At 45.5% G+C, this 19,349-nt stretch overlaps 1 protein-coding gene across 1 annotated transcript in view; it reads right to left on the bottom strand.

The window, feature by feature from the left end:
* LOC126176137 (solute carrier family 2, facilitated glucose transporter member 8-like) overlaps positions 1-19,349 on the bottom strand; it is a 73,556-nt gene that overhangs the window by 39,700 nt on the left and 14,507 nt on the right. The gene's annotated exons all lie outside the window — the stretch shown is intronic.

Here is a 19,349-nt window from a genome sequence, read left to right on the forward strand (position 1 = left end):
TCGCTGTCAGGCCAGAGTGACGTCACAGAGGTACGCATCATGGTCTGAAAAGGCCAAGGGCCAGACTTCCGCATGACGTGCGCCATCAGCAAGGAAGCGGGCAACGTAGATGCGATCTATGCGGCTTCGGCTTGACGAGTGAGAGGTGTAGAATGTATAGCCCGGTTGAATTCCGTGGAGCTGCTTCCAAGTGTCAAGAAGTCGTAGACGGTCGAACCACTGAGAGAGATGCACAAGGTGAATGTCGCGGGAGTTGGTCCGTGGGCTCTTGTGTCGAGTTAAAATCCCCACCGAGTACCAAATCGTAATGCGAACCTGTGAAGAGGGGTGTGACGCTTTCGGCAAAAAAAGTTTGTCGATCATGACGGCGGCCAGTTCGGGACGGAGCGTAGACATTAATAATACACACGCCGAACAGTGTGAGGGCCATACCTCGCGCAGTGGGGAGGTATATGAGGCCCTCTGCAGGGAGTCCGTCGCGTAGCAGGATGGCGACGCCGCTACCGGTGTCGGATGCGGGGGAAACATGGGCGTTGTATCCGGTGGGAACTAGGAAGTCAGCCACAAACACCTCTTGTAAGAGTGCTATATCAACATCCGTAGAGCCGGCCGCGGTGGTCTAGCGGTTAAGGCGCTCAGTCCGGAACCGCGCGACTGCTACGGTCGCAGGTTCGAATCCTGCCTCGGGCATGGATGTGTGTCATGTCCTTAGGTTAGTTAGGTTTAAGTAGTTCTAAGTTCCAGGGGACTGATGACCACAGATGTTAAGTTCCATAGTGCTCAGAGCCATTTGAACCGTTTTGAACATCCGTAGAGTAAATAGTGTCTCGGAACATGGCCAGTTTATGGGGGGCACGAATGGTGGCAAGATTCATCGTGGTGATACGATATTTCTGTGTACGGCCATCCTCAGTATTTGCAGAACGTGCGGTAGAAGTAGCCGACAGGTGGAGACCCGCCGGTGGTGCCGCAGTGGTGATAATTACTGGCGGGGCGCCAGCCCCAGTGTCGCCGTGGTGGACCCCTGTGCAGACACGCCGGCAGTCTGTTCCACTTCTTCTTCAACGTCATCGGCCCAGGAAGCTGACGACGTGGACATGTGACGGTCACGTACTTCCGGAACGGGTGCTGTGGATTCCGCAACATGAGTACCAGGGGGACCGCCATCATTCGTTGACAACGACGAGGACACGTCCCAGGCTGGGAGAGTAGGCGTCACATGAGGGGCGCCTGTTGCTGCCACATCGCGTGACTGGACGCAATGTGGGAGATCACCGTCAGACATCAGGTCGACATCTCGCGGGGCCGACTGAGAAAGGGCGTCATCGGAAGGCGTTCGTCGTCGTTTCCTTTGTTTGCGAGGCGACCGCTGTTTTCTGATGTGGCCTTCTGAATCAGAATGTGGTCGCCCGTCGTCTGACGCCGAACCCGTCTGGACAAAGGCGGACGTCGGCACGACACCGAGGTCGACGTCCACGGTTCCAACAGGAACATCGGTTACGGTCTGCAACCCGGACGGTCCTGAAGCGAGCACTGGAGGCGACGCCGTGCTTGTGTCGTCGGCGCGTTGTGCTGCGACGGGTGGCGTTGACGATGCTGCTGGCGCTATCGGGAGTGGCACGACGGGATCCTGTGCAACCTTGACGTAGGTGATGGTTAAGGACGTGACCGTCGAAGCCTGGGTCTCTTCACGTAACGACGTCTTTATTAAACGGCGGTGTAAGCATTCGGAACGTACATGTCCCTCCTGGCCACATCCTGCGCACGTTCGTGGCTATCCATCGTACATGACGATGGCCCTCACACCGCCAATCAGCAGGTACGATGGGACATGTTTCGTCAGCTCAGTTTTTAATTGCCGGACGCCATTTAATACGGGGTAGGTCGTAAATGTTTGCCACTTCTCCGCTACGTGACCCAAGACGTTGCCATATGGTTGGAAAGCGGCAATGACCACATCCTGAGGCACCTCGAACGGGAGCTCAAACACCCGCAATGTCCGGAGACCAAATCCAGCATGGGCGACTGTCACAGCACCCATATGTCCATCAGAGTGTTTAAATTTTAGTCCGGTGGCATGACGGTGAATTATGTCAGTGCAGGTTTCCCCCGTCGACATCTTGATGTAGACAACACTTCCAGTGATGGAAAAATGTATGCCGATTACGTCTTGGGGGTTCGAACGTAGATCCTCTCGTATGAACTGTTCGACTTCGAAAGCTCTGGGTCGTGGATGCTCGGCCTGAAACGTTACTTTGATCGTTGCACGGCGGTACGAGTGCGCCATGGAGTACGTTAGTACTGGACTCGATAGACACAAACACCGCGACGCGGAAGTAAACACCGCCGAGAGCGGAGCGTCGGACGGCGCGCGGAGCAGCTCCGCATGCTAACACGGCTGCGAGCCGAATGGTTCAAATGGCTCTGAGCACTATGGGACTCAACTTCTGAGGTCATTAGTCCCCTAGAACGTAGAACTAGTTAAACCTAACTAACCTAAGGACATCACACACATCCATGCCCGAGGCAGGATTCGAACCTGCGACCGTAGCGGTCACGCGGATCCAGACTGCACCGCCTAGAACCGCACGGCCACTTCGGCCGGCGCTGTGAGCCGACTGGCCACTCGGCGCGGCAGTGAGATTAAAGTTCAGAGTGGAATAATATCAATGAAAAGATTGGTTAACGACATTGGTACCCTCCGCGAAAGTGAAGAAGAATTAAGGATCGACTGAGTGGAATCTACAACTAATGAGTAGAGAAGATGGACTGAGAGAAAACCGGGAAAAAATGAAAAGTAATGACAAGTAGAAGAAATTAGAATAGCGAGAAATGTAACATCAAAATTGGTTGTCACGAAGTAGACAAATTGAAGAAATTGTGCTACCTTGGAAACAAAGTAATCCATAACGGACGGAGCAAGGAGGACATAAAAAGTGGATAAGCACATACAAAGTTGGCGTTCCAGGCCAAGAGCAGTCTACTGGTATCAAACATGGGCCTTAATTTAAGGAAGAAATTTCTGAGAATACAGGTTTGGAGCTCAGCATTTTATGGTACTGTATCCAGGACAGTGGGGAAAACAGGATGAGAAGAGAATCGAAGCGTTTGAGATGTGGTGCTACAGGAGAATGTTGAAAATTAGATGGTCTGATCAGATAACGAATGAAACGATGAGGGAACGAACACGTATAAAATACTGAAGTAGGAGAGACTGGAGAAAAAGTGGCAGGGTGATAATGTGTTAAGTCATCAGGAAATAACTTTCATGGTGCTAGAGGGAGCTGTAGAGGGTAAAAACTATAGAGGAAGACAGAGACTGGAACACATCCTGCAAATAACTGAGGACGTAGTGTGCAAGTGGTGCTGTTAGATGAGGAGGTTGGCGCACCAAACCGTGAGCTGTACACGGGACAAGTAAGTGCTTGGCGAACGGACGTCTCGTCACCTCCACAGAACTTTATGGGGCGACCGGCGGTCTACTGCCAGTCAGGTCGACGCTGGTTTGAATGTGGGGCGTCACGAACCGCGTTCTACAAGAATGTACAGGGACAAATTAACCGCATTTCCTTCAGAAATAAAAGAGAGACTCGCTGTTAACATCACATCCAGAGCCGCTCAGAATAGTGGTTCTCTCTGAATTCAGGATTCTCCAGTTTGCTGTTGATCTCTTACATAGAAAATCAGTGGCGGAAGACTGTTGGCGTCCCTTGTGTAATACCAGGTACCTGGAGAACTGCTGTGAGTCGCCCCTTTGCTGTCCGAGATTTCATGGCTAACCTCGTGTTGTGCCACGGTTCCACCTGGCGATGTGGATGCTCTTTGTGACCAACTCAGTAGAGTGATGTCGTAAGGAAGGTGCGGCAAGATTCCTCAGTGTCTAAATGGACTGGCACAAGAAACTGTATTCAGTAAGCAGATATTGCAGAAGATGGCGCCCAGGGGCTCCTGAATAGAGAAGTTGCTATGCATTACAGCACCGAGGGGGCTTCTGGAGATACTGGGATGACGGGAGAGGTGGGGAAAATGATGTCATGGCTGTCCAAAGGTTACGCCAGGTGCCTCCAGCCTGTTATGGTGTAGAGACTGGGAGCGTTGCCATTTTAGAAACAGTAACAGGTGTTTTGCAGTCATCGCGTCACTACCCACGATGAGAAATCCACAACAATCCACGAATCGGCATAAGTCAGCAAGCCGTCACCAACAGACTCCATCTTCAGTACAGGCCACTGTATGTGCTATGTCGAAATGTTGCCGATGAGCTGTGTTGGCTTGAATCGATTTCTCTTCTGGGTGACATCTGCTTGGTTTTTCCTTTGGTGCCGGCCGGTGTGGCCGAGCGGTTCTAGGCGCTTCAATCTGGAACCGCGCGACCGCTACGGTCGCAGGTTCGAATCCTGCTTCGGCATGGATATGTGAGATGTCCTTAGGTTAGTTAGGTTTAAGTAGTTGTAAGTCTAGGGGACTGATGACCTCAGATGTTAAGTCCCATAGTGCTCAGAGCCATTTGAACCATTTTTTTCCCTTTGGTCGTCCAGTGGCGCTGCCGCCACGCCGCAGTTGAAGTTGGTGATACATGTATCACCAGCGGCGCAGTGGGCCCAAAATGGCAGCCATTGGCAAGTTGGCCATACTTTCCATATACAGAGTTTTAGCCGCGGCCGGTGGATCGAATATTCGCGGCGTGCGTGTCTCGTTTGAACAGCGCTGGGAGGAAGTTACGGCTCCGAGCTGCAACAACCGGGACGATGGTCGGCCGATTGTGCGGGAAGTGACCAAGCGCTCCGTTTTGCGAGATGCTGATGGCTATTGGTTTTCTTCCGAAAGTGTATTGCCGCCGCCGCCCATTGTGTTGCCGTCCGTCGAAATGATCTCTTTGTAGCAAGCTGTCAGGTGGCTATTCACTTGCAACGTTTTTCCTTGCCTGTGTTTTCATCGGAAACTACTGTTGGTTGGTCGGTTGGTCGTCTCAGCCGACGATGTGTATTGGTTCTTTTGGTCGTATCTGGGTTCTGCGTGCCCCTGTTTATTAGCAATTCGTCCCTGTTGCTGCACAGTGAGTACTCGTAGTTTTAGTATTGTTTGAGTTGCTTGTGATTTTTTTCTTTTCTGGATCTGTGAAGGGGTTCAACTAATAGAGTCCTACTGGAGTTGCACTGAGTTGGTAATTTTTTTTTTTTAATTTTGTTTTAGAACTGCATTGGCCATCCAATTGGATGCCCGTTAGCCCTAGATGCACAGGGAGATGGCTGTCATGTAGCGGACACTGTGGACTGTTGATGAATGCCCTATATTGGTAAGGCACAGTATTTGTGTCCAGTGATGTATTTTAATGAGCAGCCAATATTACTACTGTCGAAACACTGGATTTGAGGAGGCAACGTGTTGTAATTTTCTTGGATTCATCTTCTGTTGCCGGCCGCGGTGGTCTCGCGGTTCTAGGCGCGCAGTCCGGACCCGCGCGACTGCTACGGTCGCAGGTTCGAATCCTCCCTCGGGCATGGCTGTGTGTGATGTCCTTAGGTTAGTTAGGTTTAAGTAGTTCTAAGTTCCAGGGGACTGATGACCACAGCTCTAAAGTCCCATAGTGCTCAGAGCCATTTGAACCAACCATCTTCTGTTTAAATTTTAGCCTCTTGTGTAAATGTTTGTCAGTATATATATTGTCAGTTCTGAGGACAAAGAATGACTTTCTTGCAGTTATCTTTGATTATGTCTTCGGCTTAAGCGTTGCAATCTTATTTGCGTATGTGCAACTTCTTTTACAAAAAGGGAAGAAACTTGCAGAAGGTTCAAGTGGTGAAGTATTCTTGTGTTTCTTGTGTTTTACGTGGTCACTGTTGATCTAACACTAATGTCAGGTAGTAAATTTTGCAGGCTGAGCTAGTTAGCCATATTGTAAGCTGACCCAGCTCGTGGTAGTCCAACTGGCCAGCAAAGTATCCCCGTGTGCCTCGCCACTTGACGACGGAAGGGGAAATGGGCGCAGTTCTGAGCGGAAGCCGGTACTAGCAGCACACTGGGACCTCTGCTCCATGCCGAGCCGCGGTTGCGGGTCCTCAGTCACTTAAATTCTTATATGAACTGCGACGCTCTGTCCAGGGGATCTCCTTAATTTTCCGTTTCCTGTTAAATTTGCCCTTGCCTGTCTTCCCCTCACGGAATTAAGCCTCAAAATTGTGTAAATAGGCCGGTCGGTGTGGCCGAGCGGTTCTAGGCGCTTCAGTCTGGAACAGTGTGACCGCAGCGGTTGCAGGTTCAAATCCTGCCTCGGGCATGGATGTGTGTGATGTCCTTAAGTTAGATAGGTTTAAGTAATTCTGAGTTCTAGGGGACTGATGACCTCAGGCTCCCATAGTGCTCAGAGCCATTTGAACCAACCATTTGTACAAATAGGAAGGTTTCAGGCCATCAGATAGTTACTAAATTTCACCAAGTTCAGTTTATCACACACACACACACACACACACACACACATATATATATATATATATATATATATATATATATATATATATATATATATATATATACTGCTGGCCACCGTAAATGCAACACCAAGAAAGACAAGAGGTAGCACAACAAAATTTATTTTGTAGATAACATGTTGACCAAGTATCAAATGATTGCGTTTACAGACGTCTGTGACATGTGGTTCCCGCCAGAATCAGTAGCCAGAGTAGCCGCCATTGTTGGAGATCACCGCTGCCACACGTCTCGGCATTGAGTCAAAGAGACGTTGGATGTGTTCCTGGGGTACAGCAGCCCAAGCAGCTTCCACACGTTGCCAAAGATCATCTGGTGTGGCAGCTGGGGATGTAATCTGGGTCACTCGTTGAGCAACCATGGACCACATGTTTTCTATCGGCGAAAGATCCGGAGAGCGAGCCGGCCAGGGAAGCAATTCAATCTGGTTATTGACGAAGAACCTTTGGACAATGCGTGCCACGTGTGGTCGCGCATTATCCTGTCGAAATATGGCTGTGGCCGAGCCCTGAAGGTAAGGAAGGACAACTGGCTCCAGCACCTCGGATATATAGCGCCGGCTATTTAAAGTACCGGCAATGCGTACTAGAGGCGTGCGAGAGTAATATCCAATACCGCCCCATACCATAATACCCGGTGCAAGACCAGTGTGGCGGTGCATAATGCAGCTGTCTAGCATCCTCTCTCCACGGTGTCTCCACACTCGAATCCGACCATCGTGGTGCTGCAGACAGAAGCGTGCCTCGTCAGTAAAGACAACGTCATTCCATTCTGCCGTCCACATCCGTCTGTCATCACACCAATGGCGACGGAGGCGTCTGTGGTTCTGCGTCAATGGTAGACGAAGCAATGGACTTCTTGCGGACAGACCACTCTGCTGTAAACGGCGTCGAATGTTACGCGCAGACACTGGATGATGTGTTACAGACGCAATGTGCTGTGCTATGGTTCGGGATGTCACTGAGCGATCCGTCACTGCCAAGCGCACAATTTGCCTACCAGCACGTGCAGTGGTGCACCGAGGTGAATGCGATCGACCACGTCGGTCCGTCGTACCCTCCTGCATCCAACGGTCACATATCCGCATTACAGTTGTTTGGTTTCGTCCAACACGACTAACGATTTCTCTGTATGATAATCCACAATCTCGGTAAGCCACTATCCTTCCTCTGTCGAACTCGGATACTTGATCAAACGATGTTCGCTGTTGTCTACGAGGCATAACTGATCGTCTTGTGAAACAACCACAAGGTAAACACACGTGCCGAACGTACACTCGTCGAAATCGCCAAGCCTTAAATGGCGCTATGAGGTGGCGCCACAGGCGCGCGTGATGTGTGTCTGCACTGAAATTCTAATCAGTTGCATATCTCATCGCTGCAAACTCATGGTGTAAATTTCACTTGATTCGGATGCTTCCTTCAGGGTGATGCATTTACGGTGGCCAGCAGTGTATATATACAGGGTTATTACAAATGATTGAAGCGATTTCACAGCTCTACAATAACTTTATTATTTGAGATATTTTCACAATGCTTTGCACACACATACAAAAACTCAAAAAGTTTTTTTAGCCATTCACAAATGTTCGATATGTGCCCCTTTAGTGATTCGGCAGACATCAAGCCGATAATCAAGTTCCTCCCACACTCGGCGCAGCATGTCCCCATCAACGAGTTCGAAAGCATCGTTGATGCGAGCTCGCAGTTCTGGCACGTTTCTTGGTAGAGGAGGTTTAAACACTGAATCTTTCACATAACCCCAGAGAAAGAAATCGCATGGGGTTAAATCGGGAGAGCGTGGAGGCCATGACATGAATTGCTGATCATGATCTCCACCACGACCGATCCATCGGTTTTCCAATCTCCTGTTTAAGAAATGCCGAACATCATGATGGAAGTGCGGTGGAGCACCACCCTGTTGAAAGATGAAGTCGGCGCTGTCGGTCTCCAGTTGTGGCATGAGCCAATTTTCCAGCATGTCCAGATACACGTGTCCTGTAACGTTTATTTTCGCAGAAGAAAAAGGGGCTGTAAAATTTAAACCGTGAGATTGCACAAAACACGTTAACTTTTGGTGAATTGCGAATTTGCTGCACGAATGCGTGAGCATTCTCTACCGCCCAGATTCGCACATTGTGTCTGTTCACTTCACCATTAAGAAAAAATGTTGCTTCATCACTGAAAACAAGTTTCGCACTGAACACATCCTCTTCCATGAGCTGTTGCAACCGCGCCGAAAATTCAAAGCGTTTGACTTTGTCATCAGGTGTCAGGGCTTGTAGCAATTGTAAACGGTAAGGCTTCTGCTTTAGCCTTTTCCGTAAGATTTTCCAAACCGTCGGCTGTGGTACGTTTAGCTTCCTGCTTGCTTTATTCGGCGACTTCCGCGGGCTACGCGTGAAACTTGCCCGCACGCGTTCAACCGTTTCTTCGCTCACTGCAGGCCGACCCGTTGATTTCCCCTTACAGAGGCATCCAGAAGCTTTAAACTGCGCACACTATCGCCGAATGGAGTTAGCAGTTGGTGGATCTTTGTTGAACTTCGTCCTGAATTGTCGTTGCACTGTTATCACTGACTGATGTGAGTGCATTTCAAGCACGACATACGCTTTCTCGGCTCCTGTCGCCATTTTGTCTCACTGCGATCTCGAGCGCTCTGGCGGCAGAAACCTGAAGTGCGGCTTCAGCCGAACAAAACTTTATGAGTTTTTCTACGTATCTGTAGTGTGTCGTGACCATATGTCAATGAATGGAGCTACAGTGAATTTATGAAATCGCTTCAATCATTTGTAATAGCCCTGTATATATGTTTGGAATTATTGCCAATTTACTTTATGTTTAATCCCCTACAGGTCTGCTTGCTGTCACTATTTTTACATTGTTACAATTCCGTTAGCCACCACGGTGGCCTAGTTTTGAAGTGGGGCATTTACTCTCTTAAATTTTTTTGGAAGAATTGTAACATAAAAGAATTGTAAAATATCTCGATCTGTTTCTGTATTTTTTTTTTAATTTTGCTAAAGGAAATATTTCTAAGCCTTTTGCAGCTTTGTATCGATCTTGACCTTGTTGCAATATTTAAAAATTGCACGGCAATTTTTGAGTCTTCTGGCACTTGGTGATTATTGGTTTTGATCTTGTTGTAATACTTTTCAAGAGAGAACTATTAAAAAAATTTTAAGCGTTCTGGCGCTCTGTGATTATTAACGGTGATCTTGTTCTAATTTTTTTAGAGGAAAAAAGGGGGACAAATTTCAAAGCAAATTTTTAAACCCTTCTGGCACTCTGTGATTATTGGTTGTTGTTAACTGGCTTTTCGCTTCATTCCATTGTAAAGGAAAATTTTAAACGTTTTCACGAAATAAATCTACATGTTGTCTACCACAAGTGACTGGGCTTGGCCCTTTCATGAATTCCTGCCGCCGCCAGTGAAAGTCCATTTCAGCCGAGTTGGTGCCTCTCCACTGGTAGGCCGCTCACTAGATGACTGTCTGCTGTTCTCCGCCATCCTGGTGGACAGGGGTTCTAGCAGGGGTCATCTAGCCGCCCAGCTGTCACCTCCCAAGTGGGCAAATATTGTCGCTGCTCGTCGCCCGTGTTGGCACATCCCAGATCACGTAAGAAAGATTCCCCGATCGCTTGGTCTAGCAGGCAACCCTTGTCAGGGAACAGCCACCAGGCGGCAACAGCGTCACACCCTTACTTGTGGCACCAACCACTAGATGGCACTCCGCTCTGTGAAATATGTGGCAACATCGTCCGAACGCGTGCAGCTCTCCACCATTTGGCGTCTGTGAAGTACAGCTGTTTCTGACATACCGGTGGTAGTAGATCGAGTCGTCATGCCGAGGGCCTGCGAGTATATCAACTGTGGAAGGAGTAGACGGACAAATCCTGAACTAAAAATGTAGTAGAGCTGTCTCAAAACTGAAAATTATAAAACGTATGTAGTTTATTCATTTGTATTTAACTACCAAATAAAGATTCTCCGTTAGGCTGCACAAATAAGTTTCGTTGCCTTTCCTTGATCACTCTACCGCAGGGGCGGGCAGGAATTCTGCACGCGTGCGGTGCACACAGGGGCAAGCTGGCCACCCGCTTCTCTCCCCTCCCCGCCATACCGTCTCAACGCTTCTTCCTTTGTAATGCGTCTTGTTTCCTGGCCCGCTTTATTGAATGAAGGAATAAGGTTAGTAGGAGTGCTTGAAAGTAATCGTGGTTTGAAAGAGTACCTATTACCTACGATACGTTTTATTTAATTATCACAGGTAGAGTTTACAATACGTTTAATGTCTGCAACAAAATTTCTACATACGGACAAACGCAAACAGTTACGTAAATTTTCATTACCGATGTTTGCTCTTAACCGAGACTTTCATAACAGAAAAAAATCTCTCACAAACGTATGTCGAGCGAAACATTGACATTATCTTCATGGCTTCACGATGGAGACGAGGAAACTCTTGCTGTGGAAAGTCGTGATAAAAATCTATTACACGTCTTGCCTAAAGGAACTTGTCTCTCAGACGAGAATTACGCTGTAGATCTATTAATTCCATTTGCAAACTGCGATGAATATCATCTACAGAAACAGCAGATTGTTTCGAGAACTATTCAAAACCTTGGGATAAGTAAGATATATCCCCAAATCGCTTGAGAAATTCCTCTTTTATTGCGCCAAGAACGGCAACATACTGAAATTTATTATAATGGCGTTCAATATTAAACTTCCGCTGACCAGCCAGAATACTGTCACATATTATACATTTCCAATTTTCACGTTTTTGCACAGAGAAAAAAATGATTACCCCATTCCTTTTTAAAAGATAGCAAATCTCCAATTCTCCGTTTCCTTGATTCACTCTGCATTTTCCGGTTATTGAAATACAACGTTCACTGCGTAGTGGTCGCTTCGCTTCAACGTCCGCATCTTAGCCTGGTACTACACTGCCGCAACCTGCTGGCTGTCGCCACAGCCCCTGTCGACGATTGCACGCGAGCAGCAACGTGCAGCGCTGTGTGCTCATGAGCCGCGTGCAACGTTTGCCCGCCCCTGCTCTACCGCGTTTAACTAGAAAGAAGTAATGTCTTAAATCTGAGCAAAACAGTACTGCTTGTGACAATAGTAGATGTGCTGACCGCAAAGTTAAGATGTTTATCATCACAGAATTTTTTTTACTCACGATATTTAAAGTTTCACAATATTTATTTTTTTCGAAGATATCGTTAAGTGCGTACATGAAATTCTATTCGTGTACAACTAACAGCAATCATATGCAAAATGTCATTATACTTAAGAACGCTTACAGAAATACTTAGAAAGGATGCAAAACCTGTTTCTTAAACTTATTTACAGTTTCAGTGTGAAAAATATATTGTCATTATAGCTCACCTAATCCCTATAGATACTCTATGCAAAATAAATAATTATGTCGGTAATGTCAGGACGCTAAAACCCACTGCTCAGTGCAATATTTGTCAGTAAATTAACTGATTGTATTTCAAAGACGTTGAGAAGATTTTGAAAACTTTCTAGTGTTGAGCTGCACTTGGAGATCTTTTTTACCACCATAATCCGTATCAGAAGAGCTGTATAATAAAGAGGATATAGACGGCATGGAAGGCGAGTGTAAAACCTATGCGACTGCAATACAGTCTGCATTTAAACAGTAACTCGCGAGAAATGTTTGTGTGTTACTTTTCATTTATTTCATTTCGCATATGATTGTGAGAAATATCAATACAGTAGAAATAATCTTGGTTTGTAGAATTACAGGATCTAATCTACATTCCTCGATTGAAAACTCGGGAAAAACCACAGCCGATCATGAGCTACAGTCAGCTGTGTGACGAATGCATCGCGCGCAGCGCTCTAGCTGAACACAAATCAGCGTCATTCACGTCACCGAAGATACAGCGTTGCCAATTCCGCGGCATGGACAGGTCAGCATTATAGCGTTGCCTGCGACATCTGTTGATCGACGGAAAAACTATTTTTACGGTTGCTTGTTCCACCCTAAGGCCGGTATTACACTATCAAATTTCTTTGTCAAAGATTTGATCAAAGATGTGATCCAATATTCCGTCCAATATATTTGACAAAGATCTTTGACGTAGCGCTACAAGGGATATTACACTGTCATCAAATTTTTCGTCAAAGTTCAAGATGGCTGACAACAACTTGTTATTAACCGCAGCAGTTCTACGTACTCCAATTGCATTGTGTGCACATGCGGAAAAGAAGTGGGGGAAAAAAATGGAACCATACATACGAGGTTGACAGTCTTAAAAGTCCTGGGATTACAACTTGATAATAAATTCAGTTGGGAGGAGCACACCACAGAACTGCAGATACGCCTTAACAAATCTGTATTTGCAATTCGAGTATTAGCAGACATAGGCAACATAAAAATGAAAAAGCTTGCATATTTTCATTCCATAATGTCATATGGTATAATATTTTGGGGTAAATCTTGAAGTCAAACAAAAGTTTTCAAGGTCCAAAAGCGTGTAATACGTATTATTTGTGGAGTAAATTCACGGACCTCCTGCAGAAACCTCTTCAAAGAACTGGGTACTTCAGATTCTTGCATTGGTACTGGGGGAAAATAAGAAAGAAAATGAAACTGTTGGTGGGCCAGAAGTACAGTGAGACTGTCGTTTGGACGTACGAGATTTGCAGGTTAGCTTTTTTTGTTTTGTATTTCATGCCTAGATACTTCCGTAGAGCTTTTGTTGCATGTGGATCATTATATGTAATGATTATTACAATACATGCAACGATATGTTTGTACAGTTATCTAGGCATGAGAAACAAACAAAAAAAAAAAACTATAACTCTCGTAGGCCCAAATGACAGAGTCTCACTACACTTCCGGCTCGCAGGTTAACTACTGCCTCTCAGTATATTTACTTCTTAATAAAATTTGTCGTAATTAATATATCTCTTTTTCTAACAAACAACTCAGTTCATACATACAATACCAGGAACAAAAATGATCTGCACAAGGACTTAAAAACACTTACTTTAGTTCAAAAAGGGGTCCACTACTCAGGAACACTCATCTTCAATAATTTGCCAGGAAACATAAAAAATTTAGTTAGAAATAAAGATCAGTTTAAAAGGAGCCTGAAAGACTTACTACTGGCCAACTCCTTCTACTCCATTGGCGAAATTTTTGATAGAAACAAATGATTTATTGTATTTATTCATACTATTAGTATTTTTATTTCAGCTTAAAAAAAATCGACATGTTCCACATCCACGAGGATCTCCTCAGCACGGATCTATGGAACGAAAAACTAATCTAATCTGGGTGAAGCCGTGGGTTTTACGACGACATGATAAAAGCATTCAACAAAACTTGTTACGTGAGCTTACAGTGGAAGACGTCAAGTCGTACATTAAGAATGGATGAGCATACATTTCTGTATGTGCTCAATGAAGTGTATCCGCATATCACAAAGCACAATTTTCACTTAAGAACTGCTACATCTTCAGAAGACAGGCTCACTATAACACTCCGATTCCTTGCTACAGGAGAGGGTTATGTTATGTTAGGTTAGGTTAGGTTAGGTCAGGTTAGGTCTCCAATCTTCTTAATCTATTTTTGTATTCAGGGTGCCTCACGTTGTAAAGCGCCTCATAAGCTTCAGACATGTCTATTAATTCTGTAGTTGTCGGCACACACCAATTGTATTTACCGGCAATGGTTATAAAAACACTACAGACGACAGAACGCTGCAGCGATGCTAGTGCTCCACGTGGTAACATATCGCATTGCAGTGAACAGAAGACAAGCGATTTCTTTGATCAAATATACGGCCTCGGCCTAGATTTGATCAAATATTGGACGACATTTGTCAAAGATCCCTATTACACTATCAAAAATCTTTGACAAAGATATTGGACAAAGATATTGGACAAAGAAATTTGACAGTGTAATACCGGCCTAAGGACGGTCAATCTATTTCTTACGTGATCTGGGGGCACATCCTGTCGCTGTTCGCCACTGCCCAGTGCCGGCACACAACACAGCGTCATTCGTGCCGTCGGGACGGACTTCGATCCTGCCGGACCCAACGCACTTCATGTTGAGCAGCGGGCCAGCTACCATAGGCACAGTGCGCTGTCCAACGCACATCCCCCGCCCTGCTTCTGAATCATTGCTAAAGCTGCCGTGCTGACGGCATCACCTTGCTGCCTTCCAGTTTTCAAGAAGGGTCGTCGAGCAGATGCGCAAAGCTATAGGCCTATATCTCTGTCATGGATCTGGTGTAGAATTTTAGAACGCCAACAGACGTTAAAGTAACCTCTGGTCTGCCACAGGGGAGTGTTATGGGACCATTGCTTTTCACAGTATATATAAATACCCAGTAGATAGTGTCGGAAGTTCCGTGCGGCTTTTCGCGGATGATGCTGTAGTATACAGAGAAGTTGCAGCATTAGAAAATTGTAGCGAAATGCAGGAAGATCTGCAGCGGATAGGCACTTGGTGCAGGGAGTGGCAACTGACCCTTAACATAGATAAATGTAATGTATTGCGAATACATAGAAAGAAGGATCCTTCATTGTATAATTATATGATAGCGGAACAAACACTGGTAGCAGTTACTTCTGTAAAATATCTGGGAGTATGCGTACGGAACGATTTGAAGTGGAATGATCATATAAAATTAATTGTTGGTATGACGGGTGCCAGGTTGAGATTCATTGGGAGAGTCCTTAGAAGATGTAGTCCATCAACAAAGGAGGTGGCTTACAAAACACTCGTTCGACCTATACTTGAGTATTGCTCATCAGTGTGGGATTCGTACCAGGTCGGGTTGACAGAGGAGATAGATGGTTAGGTTAGTGTTTTTTTAACGTCCTGTCGACAACGTGGTCATTAGAGACGGAGCACAAGCTCGCGTGAGGGAAGGATGGGGAAGGAAATCGGCCGTGCCCTTTTAAAGGAACCATCCCGGCATTTGCCTGACACGATTTAGGGAAATCACGGAAAACCTAAATCAGGATGGTTGGAGACGGGATTGAACCGTCGTCCTCCCGAATGCGAGTCCAGTGTGCTAACCACTGCGCCACCTCGCTCGGTAGAGATAGAGAAGATCCAAAGAAGAGCGGCGCGTTTCGTCACAGGGTTACTTGATAAGCGTGATAGCGTTACGGAGATGTTTAGCAAACTAAAGTGGCAGACTCTGCAAGAGAGGCGCTCTGCATTGCGGTGTAGCTTGCTGTCCAGGTTTCGAGAGGGTGCGTTTCTGGACGAGGTATCGAATATGTTGCTTCCCCCTACTTATACCTCCCGAGGAGATCACGAATGTAAAATTAGAGAGATTCGAGCACGCACGGAGGCTTTCCGGCAGTCGTTCTTCCCCTCGAACCATAGGCGACTGGAACAGGAAAGGGAGGTAATGAGAGTGGCACGTAAAGTGCCCTCCGCCACACAACTTTGGGTGGCTTGTAGAGTATAAATGTAGATGTAGATGTAGATGTAGATGTACCGCCGTCGCCCGAGGGTAGATGCCACACAGTGCCCATGCGCTAGGCTGCTGCTAACACCAGCACACTACGCCAGTCGATATCAGTCTGTCAAGGAGAGTATTGGCTTTCTCTCCAGTACTCCCTTCGCTGCTGTAGCTTGTTATGAAAGAACCGATTATTCAAGCAGTACTGCTTCCATGATGGAACACTGCCTGACACCTGCCATCAAACCACTGCAGCCACGCCCTGGGTGGTGAACTGCAAATATATTGACGTATTGTAAGTAGGCTGTTTAGGTTTTTATATTGGTAACGCCACGTAGCGCTCTGTATGAAAATCACTGGCTGTGCTGTGTGCAGTCTGTGACTGTGTGGCATTGTTGGAATAGTCGCTATTGTAGTGTTGGGCAGTTGGATGTGAACAGTGCGTAGCGTTGCGCAGTTGGAGGTGAGCCGCCAGCAGTGGTGGATGTGGGGAGAGAGATGGCGGAGTTTTGAGAGCGGATGATCTGGACGTGTGTCCATCAGAGACAGTAAATTTGTATGACTGGATGTCATGAACTGATATATATATATATATATATATATATATATATATATATATATATATATAAAAACAAAGATGATGTGACTTACCAAATGAAAGTGCTTGCAGGTCGACAGACACACAAACATACACACAAAATTCAAGCTTTCGCAACAAACTGTTGCCTCATCAGGAAAGAGGGAAGGAGAGGGAAAGACGAAAGGATGTGGGTTTTAAGGGAGAGGGTAGGAGAGGGTAAGGAGTCATTCCAGTCCCGGGAGCGGAAAGACTTACCTTAGGGGGAAAAAAGGACGGGTATACACTCGCACACACACACATATCCATCCACACATATACAGACACAAGCAGACATATTAGGTAAGTCTTTCCGCTCCCGGGACTGGAATGACTCCTTACCCTCTCCCTTAAAACCCACATCCTTTCGTCTTTCCCTCTCCTTCCCTCTTTCCTGATGAGGCAACAGTTTGTTGCGAAAGCTTGAATTTTGTGTGTATGTTTGTGTTCGTTTGTGTGTCTGTCGACCTGCCAGCACTTTCATTTGGTAAGTCACATCATCTTTGTTTTTAGGTATATTTTTCCGTCGTGGAATGTTTCCTTCTATTATATATATATATATATATATATATATATATATATATATATATATATATATATATATATAATGACTTTTGAACACTACTAAGGTAAATACATTGTTTGTTCTCTATCAAAATCTTTAATTTGTTAACTTTGCCTATCAGCACTTAGTGACTTCAGTAGTTAGAATCTTTTATTTAGCTGGCAGTATTGGCGCTCGCTGTATTGCAGTAGTTCGAGTAATGAAGATTTTTTGTGAGGTAAGTGATTCATGAAAGGTATAGGTTATTGTTAGTCAGGGCCATTCTTTTGTAGGGATTATTGAAAGTCAGATTGCGTTGCGCTAAAAATATTGTGTGTCAGTTTAGTGATGATAAGAATAAGTAAAGAGAGAAATATCTGAGTACGTTCAGTTTTGCTCAGCTGATTGAAAATCAAATAACGTAAGGGGTTTATCAGCACAATCGTTCACAAATTTTTCTAAGGGGATGTTTCAGTATCACAGCCAGCCTTACCACAGCCAGCGAGCACTCTCTCACTCCGGCCGCCACACGCGTGTGATTTCCAGACAAAACTATCCTGAAATCTACCTTAAGCAATTTAGGGAAATTTTCTTCTGCATCAGCGCCATAGTCTCGATATTTTTGAAAAAGTGCATTATCCTGATGGGCCGTATTTTAAATTACTTTATTGGGAACTATTAGTTTCAAGCGTGGCCTATTCTGAAGTCATTTAAAGCAACAGTTGTGATACAGCTCCTTGTCTCGATAGCAATTTTCCTGCGCACAGTCATACAAATGTGGCAGTCCCGTAAATAAGTACGTATATGTGAGATTTACAGCTGTGCATTAGAAGATGGTGAACGTTGACAACCATGCTCTGTGCAATTATGTATGGTATGCTATTTATTTGTCGAGACGAGGACGATGTGTCCATATCGCTTGCTACAAATGCATTCGAGAATGGGCTGTACCCAACACTAGTAGTTCACAATAAAGTAATTTAAAATACAGACCGGTGGTATAATGTTCTTCATATTTAAGGAAATCATAGGAAAATAAAATCTGGGTAACAGAATGGGGATTTAAATCCATACAAGCCTATTCCTTAGATCAATTGCCGGCCAAAGTGGTCGTGCGGTTCTAGGCGTTACAGTCTGGAGCCGAGCGACCGCTACGGTCGCAGGTTCGAATCCTGCCTCTGGTATGGATGTGTGTGATGTCCTTAGGTTAGTTAGGTTGAATTACTTCTAAGTTCTAGGCGACTGATGACATCAGAAGTTAAGTCGCATAGTGCTCAGAGCCATTTGAACCTTATATCAGTTGCAGACAACGATCCAGTGGACTTAGATTTTGCAATGAATACGCTGTGAAATCTTCTCCATTCCTAGATCGTATTTATGGAGAAACTTTGTGCATCAAACAGCCACACGTGCCTGGAAAAGAGCGCTAATCACTCCTGTTTACAAAAACCCTATAAGATCTGATACGTAGAATTAGAGTGCGTGCAATGTTACGTGGTCCCCTAGTTGCGCGGACGGCGCAGTGGGGTAGGGGAGAACAATAGTAGTGGCGGCTCCGTTGAGCGCGGGACAGCTCAATAAGTGAGGTGTAGTTCTGCAATACGAGCCTCCACACGAGCGGCCATCTTGCAGAGCTGGTAAGCTACAGCTAGCTAGTCTGCAACAATCGTATTAACACATTATGCTAGTACAACCCACAATTTCACAATTCATCCGATTGAAACTAAAAATGCAAAGGCTACGGGATTCCACTGAAATTGCAACAAAGGTAGCGACTTTTTCGACTGTCTTGTACAGATTTCTTCTTTCTCTTTTTGGTATGTTATAATTAGCTTTGTTTCCCAAAACATGGAGGGATTTACACAATTTCACCTCAGTAACGCGTTAAGACAGTTGCAATTGGGACAGAATCCTGAAACAGTCTACTATTAATCAAACAACTGAGGTCAAATAAGGTCAGTAGCTTAACAAAAGCTCTTGCTTTCTATAAAAAGTAGGAATGTCATTCCTTCATTTATGTGGTGACAAATACATACTATCATTTGACCCGCTATCGATCACACTTCAAAGAATTAGATTATCTCACTGAAAAGGGATTGTAGTCACGCATATATTGCAGTAGATAAGGAAGTTGTGCATGTTAGCTATGTGGCAAAATACTCTGTTTTGCAAGCTATCATTTGCCAAAAATTTGTTTTGGTATCTCAAACCATGTTAATCAAAATATCCACGGGTG

The sequence above is a fragment of the Schistocerca cancellata genome, chromosome 3, assembly GCF_023864275.1.
Source record: "Schistocerca cancellata isolate TAMUIC-IGC-003103 chromosome 3, iqSchCanc2.1, whole genome shotgun sequence".
NCBI classification, from domain to species: domain Eukaryota; kingdom Metazoa; phylum Arthropoda; class Insecta; order Orthoptera; family Acrididae; genus Schistocerca; species Schistocerca cancellata.